Source organism: Chamaea fasciata, unplaced genomic scaffold (genome assembly GCF_029207755.1).
Source record: "Chamaea fasciata isolate MVZ Bird 193981 ecotype frontalis unplaced genomic scaffold, bChaFas1.0.hap1 SCAF_5, whole genome shotgun sequence".
Lineage (NCBI taxonomy): Eukaryota > Metazoa > Chordata > Aves > Passeriformes > Sylviidae > Chamaea > Chamaea fasciata.
Window position 1 is genome coordinate 24248949 of NW_027094090.1, and position 12757 is coordinate 24261705.

Below are 12757 nucleotides of genomic sequence, written 5' to 3' on the forward strand. Positions count from 1 at the left end.
TTGAGATTGAAATCTTGTTAAATTTAATGGTCATCCTGGGGGCTGGGATGGGAAGGGAAGATAAGTTAAATTAGTAAGGTGTTGATTTTTATTAAGGTAATGGAATTTGTGCCACATGATAAAGTAGAAAGAACCAAACCCAGTGTCACATATGACAATTAATGCTTATTATTCTGCCTTCTTTTCATAATGTGCTGTAGAATTTCCATTGGATTTTATGTGCATTTTAGATACCCTGAAGACCACTTTTAAAACAAAACCAAAACTTCAAAAAGAAATTTGTGAGAAATATGCAGATGTCATCTGCTTACTTCCACATTTCCACAATACATTGTTGTTCCTTTATAATATGCACAACTGATTCCTGCTTGAAGTAGTTGCAGTAATTATCAATCAGAGCAATTTAAGTTGCTGGACAAGTTCAGTCCTGTGAAAACCAACAGAACTGGAAAAGTAGAACTTAGAGTTAAATTTCCAGGTTTATTCTCCAAGTCATAAGTTAGTTTACTGTGGAGAAGAGCATCAGGATCCATCTCCAAGGATCCTTGTGTAAATCTTTCTCATTAGTGTTCTGATTTTGTACAACTAGTACACCAAGTGACTAATATGATTTCTCTTTTGAATCTGTAATTTCTGTATTTTAGTAGTTTCATAGTCATGGTTGTGCTGCAATTAAAATTAGATTCAGATTAACATTTAAGTCTTGAAAATTATTTCATTTATGAGAAGTAACTTGCTGATTAATTGCTGTTGAGAGTCCATATAGTAAAAAATGGAGGGAGACTTAACTATAGCTGCTGCCTGCATCTGTCTCAATTATCCAAATAAACTGTCTGACTGTAATAAGGGGATAATTTATTCCTGATGTGGAGGTAATGTGGCCATATAATCAAAGCACAGTTCTGGCCTCCCACAACTGTGATCTACAGTTGTGAAATACAGCATTAATTTGTTCATTTGTTGTTATTTTTTTCTCCACACAAAAAGTGGTTGCTGTGGCTTTTTATTTTCTAGAGGAGTTTTTTTTTAAAGTGCATTGACCCTCATATGAGGAATTGATGTGATAGTAATAGCTATGGAGAATAGAATTGTAAATATTAAATACTGCTTTTTGTGGTAATTCTCTCATAAAGTTAAATCATTTGTAGGTTATTTCTCATCTAAAATTTTAAAGCCCCATTCAGTTGGGATTTCTTTTTATTGTAAAAATGCATTTATTTGCTTATTTAGATTTCATCAGGTGGTAAATGGTAAATTGAAAACGTATCCTTGCTTCTATGGTATACATTATTTAATGTGAATGAAAAAATGCAAATTCTTACCATACTAGATTTTTTAATATACCACGTTGCATGGATATAGAACAATGTAATTTGATTGTTGAGAAAATCACTAATGAATTTAAAAAAAAAAATCTAAAAAAATTGTCAATACCAACAGTGGATATATTTTTGGTTAATTAAAATTGACTAGAATATCAGTGAGCTTCCTCTGAGCTTAAGCCAGCTCCAAATCAACAGATTCTGTATGTGTGCTGTCTGAGCCAGGAAGACGGTATATGAATGGCAACATGAGCTTGGTTGTAGATATTTCTTCCGTGTTGGAAAACCCTACTTTATTTAATTTCACTGTAACTTCCTGACACATGAAAGCTTATTTCCTATGTATGTATTTGTACCAACATCTGTTTAATCTTTCACCCAGTTTCTGCAAAATCTGACAAAATGCTAGGCACTTCAAAAATAGTTTGTGCCATAAAACCAGGCAGCTGAGTAAGAAAATTCATGCTGTTGTTGGGGCCGTAGTTGAAGGGAGGGCAAAGATTTGTGCTGTCCTTTATTGAGCACTGTGTAGGAGCTGTAGAGTACAGAGTTAGGGAAAGTCAGACTTTGCTAATTTAACTGCTGAGAGAATTTGAGTTAGACTATCTAAATTTATAAAAAGAAAAAAAAAATCTCTGCTGTAGAAGTTAGTTCTGTCTGAATTTTATCTCCCTGAATCTAAGCATTTTGACAGGCATGCAGCTTAATTAATGGAGCTACAAATAAATCATAGTTATGTCAAAGTAGAAATCCATATAGGACTGTGTGTGACTTGCCCTAGCAAAAGTATATGAGTTCTTGAAGAATTTTGTAATGAAGGTACAAACATTAATGTAATGAAATAGGTAGGTCAAAAGACGGAAATTAATGCATCCTGTAACAATAACTCATACTCACATTCAAGTTTAGTAACCCATTCTATTAGCTTTATTTTAAAATCTTGCAGTCTATAAATGCAAGATTAAAAAATAAGGATGAACAGCTTTTAAGAGAGTATAGTGATTACTGGGTAGATTTGCACAATGTTTCTTTGACATTGCTAATGCATAGTGTGTTGAATGCCAGTTTTCAGGTTCCAGCTCTCCTGTTAATCATTTTAGTATTTACTGGGATATCAGTATTCAATTACATGAGAAATTCAGTATTTTAACACGTCTTCTCAAAGGGAGGATCACAGGAGGCTCACTTGCTTTAGAATGATGAGATTGTTTCAGAAATTATAGGTAGCTTATAAGATATTGGATAAATAGTGATAATGATAAAGGCCATTTTTTACATATCTGTTTTAAGAGTGTGTGAATGAACTGCTTGAGTGAACCTACCTTAGCATTCTGATTAAGAATGTGCTTTTGAAGAAACTATCCCCATTGTCTCCACCTAACTTTGCTTTGATTTGCCTCACAGACCTTGGACTGCTACATCACTGCTTGTGGTAGTTATTTGTTGTTTGCCAAAGGAGGACATTAAGCACTGAACAATGCAAAACTTTCCCTAAAACATATTAAGTCAGTCCTGTATCTGTGTTGCTTCGCTAAGCTTAAGCTTCACTACTCAGGTGAATGCCTTTATTCCAGGCTCTCCTAAAGCTGCAGAACACAAGTATAAAACTATGAGGCTTGTTTTCTAGTATGAAAACTCTATAGCCTTGCACTGCAAACAGCCTTTTCACTCTTCATTCCAGCAGTGACTGTTAAACTGATCATAGTCTCCGTTTGTTTTTCACATAAGATCTGAATATCTTTATTGTTGGCAGGCATGATACTTCCAATTTACCTGAAAGTATTCTGCTGATTTTTTTATTTGGATAATTGCTTTGCCTTTCCCACTTGATTTCTCCTACCCTTGTTTGATATTTCTGCATAATCCAACATAAACTAGTGAGTAGAGATAGATGTACATGTTATTTGTAATAATAATAAAATATTACAACGTCATGTTAATGTAACTGTTTCTCCATTTCTGTGATTTTTGTGAATTATACAGATGTGACTTATTTGAAATGTTTTATCTGTTTGCCATCATTACCCACATTGCTGACAGTGAAAAATGTAACTGGGTCATCTGTTGTCTATGTTATGTTACCTGAAATCTTCCATTTTTTAGTTCAGGGAACAAATTGCCCCTATGCCAATAAATGGTACAGGTAATTTTGCTGATAGCAATACTCAGGTGCAACTGAATACATAACTCCTTTCCTTGGTCTTTGTGTCTCTTCATGTTACTGTTGCTGAAGAAGAAATGTGTAAGGTTTGTTCTTGATTCTTCCAAAAAAAAATTGGTAATAATCTGTAAAAAATAATTGTGAATAAGACAGGAAATTAAATTTGGGTCCTTTTCAACACCTTTGAAAACAGAGTTACTTTTGTTGTGCTTGAGTGTGTATGTTCCCAGGCATCTCTCCCTCCCAGTCCATTTTGATGCTGTTCTGACTGATGGACAGGTCCTTCCACCTGCTGCTCTCACAGAGAGAGGCATCTGTCTTAGAAGCTCTGGCAGTGTAGTAAAAACAATTAGCACTAGGTCTCTTACTAAAGCCAAAGTTTCATTTTTATTAATAAATGAAAAATTTGAGAACATAGAGCACCAGTGATTATAGTGAATTAGCACTGAAATAGCAAAGTAAAATTAAAGCTACGTACTGTGGAGATATAAACTGTTAGATGAAAATTTTAAAATTGCTAACTCTAACGGTATCTGTAAAAGCAGTTCTAGCTGGTAAATTGCTTTAAAGTTTTAACAAACTTAAAATCCTAAATGTAAAATCCAGTGTGATTTACTTTAAAATGTTCCTTTCTATCAATCGAAATAATTTAGTAAAATGTATTTGTTCATTCATCTTCCTCACTACGGGTAGTATCGAGAATTAAATTCTTCTTGGAGATAATACGTATTGCTCTCACAATTTACCTTCCAGTGAATATTGAAAATAACCTGAAAACACTGAATTCTCTTAATGTGCCCCAAATAAGTCCCTAATGTGAATAGAAGAGACTATTTCTGTTGAAAGGGATATCTTCTAAGGATCATCTAGTCCAGCTGCCTGACCTACTTCAGTGCTGACCAAAAGAAAAAGTGTGTTTTCAAGAGCATTGTCCAAGGGCCTCTCAAGCACTCACAGGCTTGAGGCGTCAATCACCTCTCTAGGAAGCCTGTTCCAGTGTTTGACCATCATCTTAGTAAAGAAATGCTTCTCAGTGTCTAGTCTGATCCTCCTCTGGTGCAGCTTTGGCCCATTCCTGTGTATCCTCTCACTGAATCTCAGGGAGAGAGAGCCCTCCCCCTCCCCTGCACCTCCCTTGCTCAGGATGCTGTGCAGAGAAACGAGGTCACCCCTCAGTTTCCTCTTCTCCAAATCTGATAAGCCCAGAATCCTTGTCCCCCCCCTCGCAGGACATTCCCTCAAGCCCTTTCACCAGTGTTGTTGCCCTCCTCTGGTTGCCTTCACTCGCCATCACATCCTCCTTAAGCTGTGGAGCCCAGAACTGCACGCAGCTCTCCTGGTGAGGCTGCTCCAAAGCTAAATAGAGTGGGATAATCTCCCCCTTTGCCCAGCTGGTGGTGATGCTGTGTTTGATCAGCCCAGGATGGGGTTTGCCCTCTTGGCTGCTCGGGCACACGCAGCTGGCTCACGTTGATCCTGCTGCCAGCCAGCCCCTCAGATCCCTCTCTGCAGGGCTGCTCTCCAGCCACTCCTCTCCCAGTTTAGACTTGTGCCTGGCATTGCTCCATCCCAGGTGCAGAGTCTGACATTTGGATGTGTTAAATTGCAATCAAACACTGCCCAGCGTTCCAAACTATCTAGATTTCTCTGCAAGGCCTCGCGTCCTCAAGAGGGTCAACAGCATTTCTCAGTTTGATATCATCAGCAACCTTGGTAATGGTGCATTGGACTCTTCCTGCCTCCAGATCATTGATGAGTATGTGGAAGAGAACTGTCCCTAGGATTGAGCCCTGAGCTATTGTGCTAACGACTGTCACCAGCCAGATATAGCTCCGTTCTGCAAGCCTTCAGCCAGTTCTTCACCCAATGCACTCTGAACCTGCTCATTCCACAGAGTTCTGGAGAACTCATCCAGAAGGATGCTGTGAGGGACAGCATCAAAAGCCATACTAAAATCCAGAAAAACTACATCCATTGCCTTCCCTTCATCTGCAGGGTGGTTGAGTTTACACAGAAGGATATGGAACTGGTTAAACAGCCATTGTGAACCCATGAAAACTCTGCCTGATGATGGCATTGTAAATACCTAATTTGCATACTTTTTCTTTAAAATACGTAAAGCTTGGCAACAATTTAATTACCATGCAATAATGTGGTATGGTATTTTAACAGATTTTGATAGCTTGAAAATGTGAACATCTAAATACACAAACAGAAACACAGATTGATTTAGTAAAAGTTTTGCTGTTGGGTCTCTGGTATGTTTTGTTACTCAGCTGAAGAAGCTTTTTTTTTAACTGCTTAGCATGAAGGTTAAAGTGCTCTATTTTGGTTAGAGATGAAGTCAGATTTCCTTCAGCACTTCAGAAGAATGGTTGACAGATTTCCATGCAAAGAATTATGAATTTATTTGCATGAATTTCAAGCATAAATTTGAACATGTAAAAAAAGTCTAGGTGACAAATGGTTATTTAAAGTAACCGGAGAGCTCAAGTCTCTTCTATCAGCTGACACTCATTATCAGTATGAAAATCTGTATTATTTTCAGAAATAAATGTCTGGGCGGTTAGATAATCAGAGCATCAAACAGTGATATTTCCTGACAAAATATTGGCCTATAATTTTCAAGTGTTTAAGCACCAGACAACAAAGCTGTCATAAAATAGGTCTAATGTAATCTTTATTTGGAACATCTAGATGGCTCTTCTCACTCAAAAACACATGTTGTTTTATGACTTGAGCCTCTTCTTCTTCATCATTTAGAAACTTAGTACAAGGCCTGAATTTCATCTTTTACACGGTGCGAAGTGAAGAATATTTTATATTCACTGCATTGTTTTTTTTTCTTATTGGGGCTGATCTGTTGGTAACTGATCTTAGCCTTGTAAGAACGGCATTTGCCTTTTAAAATCTGCAACCTCAAAATAGTGAGTTTTCATTACTCTAAGGGAGAAAATTAATAATGAAGAATTGCAAGCATATGTCTTTCTGTCCTGTCTATACCTCTTCCTTTCATGGAGGTTTTTGTCAAGTAACAGGGAGAAAAAAGAAGGAGGTTGTGCTACTTATCAATATTATGGTAACAATAATCTGGTGCCATTGGATGATACTCTCCTTTTATGGAGTTAGACCCCTTAGAAAATTCAGGCTTGATCATTACCTTGGTTGTATAATTCTGCTTCAGTACTTGTCAGGATTGTTTAAATGTTACTTAAATGTTTGTCCTTCTATACACAGAGATGAGAATTAATTGTTTGGCATTTTGTCCTTTTATCAAGTATGCTTTTTAGTGCTGAGGAAAGAAGATTATACAGCTTTTTTGCAAAGCACTATATTTGGAGACTTGCATGAAGCAGAAAGTCTCCTAAGGATGCTGTGAATAGACTTGTAAAACAACGTACAGTCTTTTATTCTGAGCTGTCTTTTTACCTTGAAAAGTGCTTTTTAAAAAGCTTGGATTTAAAGCTGTGTGATTCTGAGAGACAGGGATACTTTGCAATTTACAATTTGTTTTTTTAAGTTTTGTGAGTTGTTGTGAATGACAGAATGATGCAGCTTTTGGATATTAGTTTCATGCTTGGGGCAAATTTTCTAGGAAAACTTTACATCTCATGCAGTTTACTGTACTGTAACAAATTTCATTGATATATTTGCATGTCTTACGACTGTTACGAGACAGTTCTCCAAGATAGGTTTGGATGCTTTTTATGAGTATGTCTGTCTCATACTAAAAAATATTGAGTATGTTTTCTTTTTTGTATTAGTACCTCTGCCAAATTACCTTACCAAATTACTTCTTTCATGGTCCTGCTCAGTCTTCTGTAAAGAACGTGTCTTTATAGTACAGAACAATTATGTAGGTCTACCATAATCAACCTGTATGCTGGTTTTGTTTAACTTGCTGATTGTATCCTCCAATTTCTCTATTCTACTGTTTTCGCTCTTTTTGAACTAGTGGCCATCGTCAATCTTCTCCAGACACTTTCCGTTTTTCCATCATTAAAATGGACAAATAAGTTTTTGTCTTATCATACTTGAGCATGGAAACAGACACTTTGAATGTATTGGTAAAGTATTTGTCGTACAGTTTGGAGTTCATTAAAATTTAACTCCCTTGTAGATTTTGCATAGGTATGCACTGTCACTGTGCTGAAGAAAGGAATTTAGACTGCAGTTAAAATTGTAAGGAGAAATCGAGCATCCCATGTTCATTGACAGAAATCATGCTGCAAGATACCATTTCCTCAGTCATTGATGTTTACGTTTTCATTTTTTGTTTTTCCTATAAAACTTTATATGGAAGTAGCATCTTAGGATACTTTGAAAACATTAATTTACGTCTACATTTAAAAAAAAGGCAACTGAAAAAAACTAACAAAGCCCCCAAACTCAACTATGTGTGAAAATTGCTAACATTCTTTAAAGAGTCATTGCTAACTTACCATCGTAAGGCATGATATCCTCCAGTCTGGTATTTTGCAAGTGTATCTGAAAGTACTGCTTTTATTGTGAGTATATACTCATTGATAATTCTCTTTTGCTTAATTGAGTAGCTACAATAAATCACTTAAGGAAACTATCATTGAAGAAGGTCTCTCTTAGACATCTTCCTCTTTTAAAAAAATCAATTTCCCTTTTAACAACCCTCATCTTTAACACAATACACAAAATAAGCTTTTACTGCCTCCTCTTCTGTACTGGTTAGTTTTAGAAAACTTCTTACCACTCCCTAATTCATGTGTCAAGAGAAAATATTAATATGAACCTGTCAACATCTGTTGAAACAATTATCGTAAATGTAGAAAAGGAAATTAATCAGAGCAACAAAAGCTCTTGAAAGGAAGGAAATTTTGTTTAAGGGTTCTAGGGCAGCTTTAATTCAGTTCCGTTGTTCTTCAGCAGTGTAGGACATGCAGTCCTATTTTTGATGTTTATCATCGGTTGCTGCATGGAAGATTTGGACCTGCTGAAGTCTCTTAACTTGGCAGATAAATGAAGAGGAAGCTCTGAGATACATTGGGGGAAAAATGCAGTGTTAACCTTAAATGCTCTATTGCTTATATGTATTATGTTGCTAATTATGAAAACCTATTTCAACAAATGTATGCAACTAATATCAACATAAATTATTAAGGATATAAAATGAATAATATAGCTTGTGTGATTAATTTTTTCATTTTCTGGTTTTCATTATTTGGTTTATTTTTTATATACATTAAATGATCATATTTCTTTTTCCTAGATTTATGCTTTTAGCTGTAAGTCTACAGTAAGTGATATACTATTTGAAGACCTCCTTACCCCCTTACATTCTTGTTTCAATAATGGAGGAAAAGTCTAATTAGACGTCATAGTTCTTGGTTTGGTTACTGACAATAAATTTTTGTTTTCTTCTGAAGTGGAATGCAAGAAACAAATAGTTAAAGACCAGTTCTTATACTGGATTTGCAACTTGACTCACAGGCCATTTTCCAGATATCCTCATTCCTTTTTTTCCTCTCCCTGCACACCCCACTGCCCATCTTCATCTGCCAGTCAATAAATGGGGTCAGGGACTGCAAAAAGGTCAGGTTAGGAAGTGAAAATTTCCATGAAGTAGGTTGCAGATAACTTGAGGTAACTTGAAGAAAGTTGATGTAGGATGAATGAGGTGTCGTGCTGCATGTGGTAGGAGACAGGCTCCCTAGAGAGTCATAAAAGGAGCAGTTTATCTTAAAAGCCCAATCCTTCAGATTCTTGTTGGCTACAGATTTAGGAGAGAAAACTTGAGAATCAATCTTTCCTTTGTATTATATAGCTGCATAATCCCTAGGGATGTTTAGTACTGATTATTTATTTTTGAAAATATCCCAGAGTAAAAGTCCTGTTTCCCAGGTCATAAAAAGTATTTTCATGATCCAAGGCATAAGACTTGTTCTACCAATATTTGATATTTTTTTCCTTCCTCTGAGAACTCATTTTTGTCATTTGTTACTTAACAAGATCACTAACATCTGTACACTAAAAAAAAAAAAAAAAAGGACAATCCTAGAAGAAATCTCTAATTATGCAGTAACGTAGGTGTAAAGGCACCTTGAGAGATTGTTCAGTCCAATTTTCTTAAAGCGGGATTTAAGTCATGGATTGAGTTCCAGTTGACTTCATCCAGTCTATCTTGGGAAATCTTCCTATGATAGAAGTTACCTGGTTTTGCTGGGCAACATGTTCTGGTGCTTATCTGCTCTCTAATGAAAAGAATTTGTGTCCAACTCTAATTTCCCTTGTTAGACTGTGGGACAAGCACTGCTTGTCTATCAGCCTGCAGACCTCAAGCACCTTTCTCCCTGACTGTCTCTGTTTCACACTGAAAAATCCTACTTCTACTTAGCTCTTCCTTGAACAGAAGCTGTGTTGTACCTTTTGATCATTTTTTAAATGATCAAAATGAAAACACTGAAGATTTTTTTCAGATCTGGTTTTTTTGGTGGTCCATCCTTGATCTAACATAATACAGATCAGCCATAAGAAAACTTTGAAGTTTAGTTTTTTTAAGTAGTAGCTTTATTTTAGTCTCCTTGCTTAATGTTTCAGGTCTTGTGTAAGGATTTAAAAGTTCTATATAAATGTGATGTTCTTACTGACTGAATTGATTGTTGTAAGTAAGCTTAATCTTTTGCTCTGTGGTTGTAGTGAATTCCATGCATTAACTGCTTAAAGGGTTTCTGTCTTTGGTTTTATATGTTTTGTGTGTCTTATGTGTTCCTACTGTCACTATTCATTAGCAGTTACCTGTTGGAGACTTTAGCTCAAATCTTAAGTCATGATTTTGTGTACCACTGACACAGGCTGAAGAAGGTATCATTTCCCATGGACATCTTTTCATGCTTCTAAATACTTCCAATCTCAGTCCTTCCATTAAAAGTTTCATTGCTGAGCAAATGATTACGTGCAGAAAACTAAAGCTGATGGTTTATAAATTCATACAGCACCTTTCACAATACAGTAGTCCTCGTGAGCTCCTATAGGGGGTGCATTTTCTGTCTATTTTTGAAAATGTTGTGTTTAAAAAGTAATTCAGTTAATTATTCACAAATAAATAGTTTAAATGTTATTTTCTCTGTACATTGCTGTGCAGTTGAAGTTATATATGAGACACTGCTAATGTTGCTCTAACACAACCACCAAATTACACAGGCACTCTTGTAAAGGAGTATAATTTTAAACTGTATATTCTATAGACAATGACTGCTGTGAAAAACAGATATCATGATATTGCTACTAACTCTTATGACTAGAAATTCAGTAAAAGAAGACAATATAAGAGAAAAAAATTCTGATTTTAACATCACTGTTTCTCCCATCTGATGTACTTCAGGGAATTGCAAAGGGACAGAAGTATTGTTTAGAGACTGGAGGAACCCTGTAAAAACCTCAAGCCTAGTTTGTCTTTCTGTCACTTTGTGCCTAAGTTTTGGGAAAATACTCATCATCTCCCTTCTACCAAATTTCTGGTTTGTCTTTTATTCTGGTACCTGCTTTTTAAATCATGTATTTTCATCCCATGAAAACATCCAATGATTGTATTTTATATTTATAGTCCTAGTATAAAGTCATGGAAGCATTTATTTTAATATTTTGCATTTCGTCTCCCTTTGAGTTGGAAGCATCTTTAGATGACTTTGCTGTCTGTGGTTTGAGAGTTGCCAGTCTGATTTTCCCTGTGCTTGAGGTTATGCAGTGATGATTTCAGCCAGTCTGTCATCCCAAACCATGTGCTGTTTGAAACCTATTGGTTTTTCCACAGTGTTCACCTTTTTCCTATAGCCACTTTAATTCTGGTTTTGATTTTCATTCAGATGGAGCTCATCCCTACTGTATAGTTTCATCCTTTTCTTGGTTAATGAATCTGAACCCCTGGTTGTTTTGCTATTTTGGCAGGTGCACACTTTTCTTTTTGCCCTGCTGTCATAATTGCTGTGCACGTTAGAAAACATTTCAGAGAATATATTCATTCATATCACATGCATTTAGTATGTGCCAAGAGGACAGCTAGTCATGGGTCATAGAAAAAAATGGCAAATACACATTTTTTCACTGGTTGGTGATCTGTTTTCATAAAGGCACAGGTGATTGCCTTTGCCTCTAAGACCAGTTAATCAGCTTGGCTTTTTCTTTGGATTTATCAATGAGGGCTCTTGGTGGTCTTCTTTTTATACTGACAGCAGACCTGCTACATCTGCTTTTTCCTTTACTTTGATGTCTCACTTTGTATAAACTAAGTGGCTTTTAAGTTGTTGATAATTTATGTATGGACTGTGCATCCCTCTCTGTTTAAATTCTTAACCTGCTTGGATTTATCATCTTGCTTGGCTGATTAGCAATTTAATCCATTTATGGTAAGACTTTTGGTTTGATGGTTTCCTTTCCATGAAGGTTGAATTCTTAAGCTCCATACTGTCTTGTAACTTCATCTTATAGAGCCACAAATTAAAAATACAGACCCTCCCCCAAGTCTTGTAATATTACCTCTGGAACTAGCTGTTTTATTTTATAAGTCATAAATTAAGAGATTAAAATATTAGACTAATTAGACTGATTAGGGGTTACTTGCAAGGCACTTTATAAAAAATACCTAGGTTCTATTATTTTTTAAATCTTATTATTTTTATCTCTTCAACCAGTCACTACCTGACTTTGTAAGCCACACTGGACTTCAGGTCTGAGTGAACTCTGTCAGCTTTTTCTGAAGTTACGTTCCAAAACCTAGTATTTTTAATAAAGATTTTCAATTGCTATTTATACTATGACATTGGAAAACAAACTAGCATTCCGAAAAGCATCAGAATATGTAGGCACTGTTGTTTCTTTTCCAGACAAAATTCTCATTTACAACGTTTCAGTTTTGTCTACAGTATATAGAAAAAAGTTGGGCATTAGCTAAGGTATGGAATTTGTAGTTAGTCTTTGAGGAGTTTTTCTAACATACTTCTGATGTTCTTCTTTGTTTTCTTGTGCCCCCAAATGTGTATTATCATTCGTAAACTTGTCATATGTTAAAATTTTAACTTCAACTTTCCAAATGATCTGCTAACCCCTTGGGTATGTATTTGGTCTCGTTCTCCTCTTTGGTGTTTCAGAATTGTTTTATTCTTCCTTTTTTTCTTCCTTATTCTTCAAAGCAGAATTTGAACGAGGTTGCAGAGAAGTATTTTTCTCTATTTTTGGACAGTTTCTCTTTCTGGATGGTGTTTCTCTGCACTGTGGGTGTTTTTCTGATTTTTGAGGCATGTTTTTC

At 35.8% G+C, this 12757-nt stretch overlaps 1 protein-coding gene across 1 annotated transcript in view; it reads left to right on the top strand.

Annotated features, from left to right (window-relative positions):
- CTTNBP2 (cortactin binding protein 2) overlaps positions 1-12757 on the top strand; it is a 77080-nt gene that overhangs the window by 14445 nt on the left and 49878 nt on the right.